Source organism: Vicia villosa, linkage group LG1 (genome assembly GCF_029867415.1).
Source record: "Vicia villosa cultivar HV-30 ecotype Madison, WI linkage group LG1, Vvil1.0, whole genome shotgun sequence".
Lineage (NCBI taxonomy): Eukaryota > Viridiplantae > Streptophyta > Magnoliopsida > Fabales > Fabaceae > Vicia > Vicia villosa.
This window is the reverse complement of record NC_081180.1, coordinates 70,527,701-70,536,865: the sequence shown is the minus strand read 5'-3', so window position 1 is coordinate 70,536,865 and position 9,165 is coordinate 70,527,701. Positions and strand designations below refer to the sequence as shown.

At 34.1% G+C, this 9,165-nt stretch overlaps 1 long non-coding RNA gene across 1 annotated transcript; it reads left to right on the top strand.

Annotated features, from left to right (window-relative positions):
- The first annotated feature begins 7,915 nt into the window (after window positions 1-7,915).
- On the top strand, window positions 7,916-8,677 carry LOC131609035 (uncharacterized). Its single transcript, XR_009285922.1, has 2 exons — window positions 7,916-8,152; window positions 8,255-8,677. It is a non-coding gene; the product is annotated as an uncharacterized LOC131609035 (long non-coding RNA).
- Window positions 8,678-9,165: the final 488 nt, after the last annotated feature.

Sequence of the window (9,165 nt, the reverse complement as noted above, 5' to 3'; positions counted from 1 at the left end):
ATTACTAAATATTTTGAGACAACTTTATTTAGTAAGTCAAAATTTATGTGGGCGAGACGTCTATGCCAAAGCCATGAGTCATCGCCTAGAGCAACTAGACACTTGGTACTAGACTTAGATACCTCATCCAAGTTTAGCATGTAGATGTTGTTTACTCTTAAGCCCTTAAACATAATGTCTCTTTTCTTAGTATGTTCTATTGTGCATCCAGAATTTGTAAACATTACTTTAAAATCTTTGTCGCACAATTGACTTATACTTAAAAGATTATGTTTAAGACCTTCTACTAGCAGCACATCAGTTATAGTAGTGGTAGAAGGGTTACCTACACTTCCTTTACCAAGTATGGCTCCCCGATTGTTATCTCCGTAGGTGACATACCCCTTTTTCTTTGCTTGAAACTCAACGAAAAGAGATAGGTCTCCAGTCATGTGTCTTGAACATCCACTATCAAGGAACCACAACCTTTCGGCAATGTCAAGACACTTTTCAGCTTTCTTTTTCTTGTTTTGATGAGCCATGAAACATAGGTTTGCTAATTCTTCTTCATCGCTTGATGAGCTTTCACTAGATGAATCACTTTCCCATGCTATGTAAGCTCTTTTAGATTTGTTATGACCTTTGCTTTGGTTCTTCTCCTTTTCTTTCTTAAGATATGGACAATCCGGTTTGTAGTGACCGGCTTTCCCACAATTGAAGCAAAGACCTTTGATCTTTCCTTTGTTGTCGTCATCTTGTTTGAGCATGTTTGATTGCTTTCTATAGTTGATCAAGCCTTTGTCGGAATGTTTTGCTCCATTTTTCTTTAGATATTTGTTGTATCTTCGCACAAACAGTCCCATTTCCTCATCATCGGAGTCTTCGTCATCACTTGTGTCACTATCCTTTGGCTCTCGTTTTGAGGTCTTGGAGCTCGAAGCTTTTAGAGCTATTGACTTCTTCTCTACCTCTTTCTCCATGTTCTTTTCTTTCTTTGTCCTCTTCTCATGCATTTCAAGGCATTTAAGATGCTGTTCATGTTCTTCTAGTTTACCAAAAAGAGTGGTAATGTCTAAAGTGTTGAGATCATTTGCTTCCTTAATTGCTGTAACTTTAGGTTGCCATTCCCTGTTCAAACATCTTAAGATTTTGTTAGTAGCAACTGCATTGGAAACAGGTCTATCAAGAGAATTTAATCGATTTTTCAGATGAACGAATCTCTTCTGCATGTTTTCGATGGATTCACCATCTTCCATGTGGAAGAGTTCGAACTCTTGAGTTAACGTATTGATCCTAGCTAGTTTGACATCATTCGTTCCCTCGTGGGCAACTTGCAATGTGTCCCACATAGCTTTAGATGATCTACAATGGGAAACGCGATAGTATTCATCAACTCCTAGAGCTGAGATTAGAATGTTTCTCGCTTTCCAATCGTATGCATATCTCTTTTCATCTTCAGCATTCCAAGTATCTTCTGGTTTTGGAACAACTGCACCAGCTGCATTTGTCATGGTGATCTGAAATGGACCATTGACAATAGCTGTCCAGATGTTCCTATCAATTGCATTGATATGGACACACATACAATCCTTCCAATAGTCGTAGTTTTCACCGTTGAAAACTGGAGCTCTATTATGAGCCCCTTTAGGTCCGGAAGCCATCTTTCCAATAAGTGTTTCACGTAGCACGGAATAAACCAGAGCTCTTGATGCCACTTGTTAGACGCTGGCCTTAGGATCTAGAGGGGGGGTGAATAGATCGTTCACAGTTTTACAGATTTAAACGACTTTTCAGCGGAAGTGAATTCTGAATCGACTCGCGTCTATTCCGAACCACTATCGAAACGATTATATATGTGTTTAAAAACCAGTCAAAGACTTGAAGTAAATGATAAGAGTATATGTCGCAGAATCAAGACGTTTCTCTTATGAAAATCAGATTAACTTTTTGTATGATGGACAATGTTTGCAATGCAGTAAGAATGATAGAAACAAATATACAAACACTTGGTGATAATGATCAAATTGAAGGTAATTCAATGTGTGATGGATTGTGATGTTTATGAACGAACTTAATTCACAATCTTAACACTCGAATCGTTGATCAATTTGCTATTATAACCAAATATGAACAGAATGTAAATGAAAAAGTAAAAGCGACAAGAACACGATATTTGTTTAGGCAGTTCGTCGATCGTCCTCGCTACGACTACGTCTGCCCCCAATTCCAAATTGAAATTGGGTAATCTTTCATTAATGTTGAAAGTAGTATATACAAAGAAGATAACAAAGCGATAAACGATAAACCAATTATGTCGATCCTTTGAATCTTCTTCCCCCTTAATCTTGAGCCAGATCAAGGTTATCCAAGAGCTTCACTTTGATTCCCTTCTGCAGTGTCTTGATTCCTTGAACTCCCCGTTCCTCAATCGTTACACTCAGCCGAATCCTCAATGAACGCCTCTTGATAAAAACCCCCAAGAATCACCCGTCGTGGAGGACAAAACCCGCAGATTTTATTCACCAACAAACCCCACAAACCTTCACCCACTAGGAATCTTCAATTCCGTTCCATGGACGTTATCGAACTCATCACTAACCCGCAACGCAAGAATGATTATGTGTAATTGTGTTGGAGATGATGAAGAACGAAGATGAGAAGCGTTTGTGTATCTTTCAGTCGTTGGTGTTGTGTTGAATAATTACCCTTGCACAATATATATGATTGCATAACAGTTAGAACCAAGAAAAACTGATTTTTGAACTTTCTTGATCAGTTAGGTCGACCACTTGTAGTGCTTAAGTCGACCTAACAGAGCTTGCAGAATTTTGCTCCCAGTTAGGTCGACCTGTTGAAGGAGTAGGTCGACCAGAATCCTCTTCTGATGCATTCTGGGGACATTTTCACAGATTAGGTCGACCTAGTTGATGTGTAGGTCGACCTAACAGGCTGGTATGTAAAATTCATCAATTTAGGTCGACCTAAATGATGTGTGGGTCGACCTAGCAGGAGTGTATGAATTTTTCTCCATTTTAGGTCGACCTGGGTTGATGGTAGGTCGACCTAACTGCTGCTTTTCTGCATTCTTCTTGTTTTGCTTGTGTTGAGTCAACCTTTAAATATATAAACATAATGGGTTGACCTATGAGTGATCAATGCTTGCTTTTCTTTAAGTTTTCTGCTTCCGTCTTGTTGTTTGAATGCTTATTTGAGTTTGCCATGAATCAAAAACATCTTTGAGTGTAATCTTGTATTCACATTCCTTCCATGATGATATCCGATAGAGACCCAAAGTTTACTTCTAGATTTTGGAAAGCATTTCAACATGCCATGGGTACACAAGTCCGTTTGAGCACTTCAGATCACCCACAAACGGATGGCCAGACCGAAAGGACGATTCAGACCTTGGAAGATATATTAAGAGCTTGCGTGTTGGAAGGAGGAATAAATTGGAAGGACCACCTACCTCTAATTGAATTCGCTTATAATAACACTCATCATGCAAGTATCGGGATGGCACCATATGAGGCCTTGTATGGAAGAAGATGCAGGACACCTCTTTGTTGGTCAGATGTTGGTGAGAAAAGTATTCTTGGGCCGGAGATTATTCAGGAGACAAATGAAAAAGTGAGGATGATTTGTGATAAGTTGAAGAAGGCACAGGACCGGCAGAAGAGTTATGCAGATGCTCGAAGGAGACCTTTAGAGTTCGACGAGGGTGACCATGTGTTTCTCAAAGTTACCCCTCGATTGAACCTGAAAACCCCGTTTAAGTCAAGGAAGCTAAATCCGAGATTTGTAGGACCTTACCAAATCATCGAACGGATAGGAGAAGTGGCGTACCGGTTAGCCTTACCTCCATCCCTTTCCGGTCTCCATGATGTTTTCCATGTATCTCAACTTAGGAAGTTTGTTCCCGACTCTTTCCATCCTATCCTTCCCTTTACAGTTGAAATAGAAGCAGATTTATCCTTTCAACCCCATCCAAATCGTATCTTAGAGTATTCAAGTAAGAAGTTGCGGACCAAGGAAATACCAATGGTGAAGGTTCAATGGGAAAATTCGAGTCCGGATGAGGCTACTTGGGAGTTGGAATCTGAGATGCGAACTTCGTACCCTCACTTGTTCGGGTAAGTTTTAAATTCGAGGACGAATTTATTCTAAGGGGGGGAGAATGTAACATCCCTAGGTTGCTAATCACCACTAATTATATCAATATTGATAGTTAAGCATAATTATGATGATGATTAGTAATTAGAATGGAATGTTAGAATATAATTAGTGAAGTTGAGCATAATTAGTTTATGGAAGTTTAAGTAGAGGGCAGAATAGTCCTTTTACTTGTGAACTACATAAACCAATTTATGGAGTCTAATTCATTTTTTTCCTTCCACTTAGAGAAATTCTGAACAAGAGAGGGAGAGAGGGAAGAGGGAGGAGAATAACAGCTCCTTGCATGCAACATTTCCACTGATACCATCATATATCATCTCAACCCTATCATTCATCTATTTCATCTCCAGGTGGGTTTCTAGATAGATTCTTAGGTAGAAGTTAGATTTGTATAATTGGGGGTTAGGGTTCATAGAAAATTATAGTATGTTCTTGTGGGACTTGCTGATTTTGTGTTGTATGTGAATATGGAGAATGACTTCCCTTTATCATTGATTTATGAACATGCATATTGAACCATGTTGTTCATGATGTTGCTTGATTTCATGTTATATGTTGTTCTTACCTGAAATTTCCTGTTAAGAATGAATACTTTATGTTTGGGATAGTTTAGGATGGATATAGATGTATTGGGACTAGTTTTTATGCAGAAAATTAAGTATTTATCAGTCTGAGTTGCAGGAAATCGATTCTCACATATTGGAAATCGATTTCTAGTAAAAAAAATTGGATTTCTGGGCATTCTGCGTGCAGGAAATCGATTCCCCCATATTGGAAATCGATTTCCTGAGACTGCATTGAAAAAAAAAACAGATTTGAAAATAGCATAACTTGAGTTCCGTAACTCGGAATTAGGTGCCGTCGGAGGCGTTGGAAAGCTAACGGAAAGGGCTACGATTTGCCTAAGCTTCCATAACCTTAGAATGATCCTAAATATTACTAAAATCCAAGTGTATATCTTGATTAATAAAACCAAAACTTGGTGAGGTAAGCTTTAGGGTACATATTAAGAAGGATTAACGGAGGTTAACTAACAATGTTGTGTCATGAACAATGGTTATATAATGGGCATAAGGGTAGTAACGGTGCGATGCTTGTTACTTATATGTGGTTGTCCTTGCGATGCGATGTTCAAGGATGCTCCCAGACCATATATTGAAGGTCCTTCTTTGGTGTGACGCTCGAGATTGATTGGTGCTCCGTAGTTCAGGAGTATTCTTCGGGGATGAACTCCCGGGGATGCGAACCAATACCTTCCCCTCTTTGTATTCATTATTGAGAAATTGAATTGTGAGATGCAATTCGATGTTAATTCCATGACTTTAAGGAATCGAATCGTGAGATGTGATTCGATGTCAACCCATGTTTCTTATAGTCTATATTATTTAACAATTGTATGTTGAAATAATGATTTCCAGTAAGGTGAAGTGAGAGGCTTCGGAACCGAAAGGAAATAGTCTTTTCGCTAACAACATTGGTACAGCCTTGTAGAACCGAGTGGACCCTGAGATAGGGAAACCCACTGAGATTAGTATCTCACCCCATTCCTATTATTTTTGCAGGTGCCTCTTCTCAGGAGAAGGGAAAAAGCAAGGAAGTTTAGAGATGGGCGTGATAGATGTCTTGTGATTTTTTTTCCGTTGTTGTACTTTGTTCTTTTTTTGGCTATGTTATGGTTATGTATTTTGGTTTACTAGTGATGTACCTTATACATGAACTTATGGCCGTTTAGGCGTATTGTATGATTTCAGTACCATCTTTTAGCTATGTATTGCATTATTCTAGATATATGTTATGCATGGTTATTATAAACGGGAACATGAAATTACTGATCAAAATATTGAATATTAACAGAAACATGAAGTTACTTATCACAATATTGAATATTAACGGGAACCTAAAGTTACTCATTAAATTAGTAAATATTAACGGAAACATGAAGTTACTGATCACAATATTGAATATTATGGGAATATGAAGTTAATGATCACAATATTGAATATTATGGGAATATGAAGTTACTGATCACAATATTAAAAATTAACGGTAACCTGAAGTTAATGATTAAAATAGTAAATATTAACGAGAACATGAAGTTACTAATCACAATATTGAATATTAACAGGAATCTGAAGTTACTGATTAAAATATAGAATATTAACGTGAACATGAAGTTACTGATCAAAATAGTGAATATTAACGGGAACATGAATTTACTGATCACAATATTGAATATTAACCAGAACCAGAACCTGAAGTTACTGATTAAAATATTGAATATTAACGGGAACTTGAAATTAGTGATCAAAATATTGAATATTAACGGGAACATGAAGTTAGTAATCACAATATTGAATACTAACGGGAACCTGAAGTTATTGATTAAAATATTGAATATTAACGGGAACATGAAGTTACTGATCACAATATTGAATATTAACAGGAACCTGAAGTTACTGATTATAATATTTAATATTAACATGAACATGCAGTTACTGATCAAAATATTGAATATTAACAGAAACATGAAGTTATTGATATAACTATTTTGAAATTAACGACGGGAACATGAAGTTACTGATTAAAATATTGATTATTAGCGAGAACATGAAGTTACAAAAGACTATTAAGACACAATTTAATTTTGGTTCTTTCAATTTTGTTCCTGAATTTTTTTAGACACAATTTAATGTTAATTATTCTTATTTTTTTCCACAAAATGTTAAGTACTTTTAATATACATTTTTTCTATTAAAAATATATATCTGAAATAAATGTGTGTCCCGTATCAGAACTCGTGCGAATGCACGGGTTTCTTACTAGTTTAACAATCAAGATAATAGTAATAACAGTGAAAAAGATGAAACTTGATTGAAGATAAGTAATACTTGAATTTTAGTAAAACTCCAATGGAGAGAAAGTAAAACAATTGGAAATTAAACTTGCAGAAAGTACAACAATATAAAACTTGAAAATACTTGTAGAGAAAATAAACTAGGGCAATAAAGATAATGTAAAGTATGTCAGGTCCCTTTTCCTCAAATTATCCTAGCCTACTTATAGTAAATTATTACAATTTAAGGAACTAAATTTGTTTAATGGATTCTAAAGAGCATTAAGCATCATTTTGGACCAACTAGGAATCACCAAGGGTCGGAAACCGTTACAAATTATATGAATTGAATAAAAATTAAGAAAGGCTATATCTAATTTCTATTTTCACCACTAATTTCATAACATTAAGAAAGAACCGAAAAAATTAATATGAATGTGTAACAAATTATATGAATTGAATAAAAATTGGAAACAGACCACCAGAAAATAATTTCTGAACAATTTAAGAGAAAAAATACAGTGTATTAAAATTTTTTAATCTCAATCATCTATAACAAATTCACCATAGAGATAATTATGCATTATTTAAATCAAAATTTTAATCTCAATTGTTTATTTTAATCTAAATGTAAAATGTATATAATACTATATTTTATTTATAAAAAAAAAATCCTGGAATGTCATAAGAATCATAGAGGACTTAAAAATAAATAAGTAAAACATAGACTGCTAAAAAAATGTTGTATAAAAGGTGCAAATATAGGGTTTTATGATCCAAGAACTTATGGTGAAATTTTCAGATGTTGTAATACAATTACTATTGGTGACATTGCTATAGTTCAATACTTATTGATTACATGTTTTTTTCTTGTCTATCATGAAAGGTTGTAAAAGAAAGTAAATGTAACCGAAAGGTTAATGTAAAGTATTTTTGTTAGATTGTTTTGAGATGATCTAAAAGACAAACATGACACATGGGCGTAAGGAGAAGAAACAAGGATTTCTTGCATCTCCATGATTTCTAAAAGTATTCATTATAAATTGATATAAAAGTTTATATTTTTACATCAAAAAAGAGTAAAAAGTATGACTAAATTTCTTAAATTTATTTATGTTATGATCTTCTTTTTCTCCCTATTTTTTATTGTAAGGGGTGTAAGCGCTGGTATATACTTTCTCTCATCTTTTCATTTTTCTAATGCTTTATCTTATATATAAATTTTTTTCATTCCCTTCAATTAACACTTATCACTTTTTGTTATGACAGCTGAATCTGTGATGTGTATTGACGATTATGATTGTCAAAATTACTGTTTTCCACCGATGCTAGAAATTTGTATCCATACTCAATGTATGTGTATGAAATCATTCAAGAAACTTTGATTTATAGTTAATTATTTCGTAATTTAAGGCTTATCATTTTATTTATACATCATAATTTTGTCTCTCTTATGATTAATTTTACATATTAACTTAGATTACTTTAACCTTTGAATTTTCTTGATAGATGGTGAAATGCATCAATCAGTTTTTCAAGTTGAAATGTATCAATTATATCATACGTGTTATGAAATTAATCATAAGCAATAAGTAAATTTAGTAGGAAAGTAGAGATGAAGGAGGGAAAGAAAAATTAAAAGAATTTTATTTGACATAAATAAAATAACATGTTTAACATGATTTAAAGAAATTAATTAATATTTAATATTTAAAAGTGGAAATTAATTGGGAGACATAATATTGAAAATCAATCATGTATTATTCATAACACTTTTCTTTGGATATTAATCGAGGATATGTTTGGTTAAAACTTTATTAAAAAAATTTAGTGACAAAAATTTAGTGAAGAAAAAAAATTACAATACACTTTTGTAAGAATTTGTTTAATATACATCAATTTTCCCCTCTCACCTAAACGACTATCTCTTTGACAATGAAGACTAATTTTTTATACTAGTTGGTTAAGAGTACTATTTGAAAGTGACTTTGTGTAGTGCTAAAAGTTGTGCATGATTCGACGAAGTTGTTGTTAAGGGTTATTTCTCATATCTCCATGAAATAGTTGTACCATCACAAGTAAACAAATAACATGTTTGTGATCTACCATTACAAAGGATTTGACAAGTAACATGTATATCTAATGTAACAAAGTATATGTATGACTCATATCCAATATAT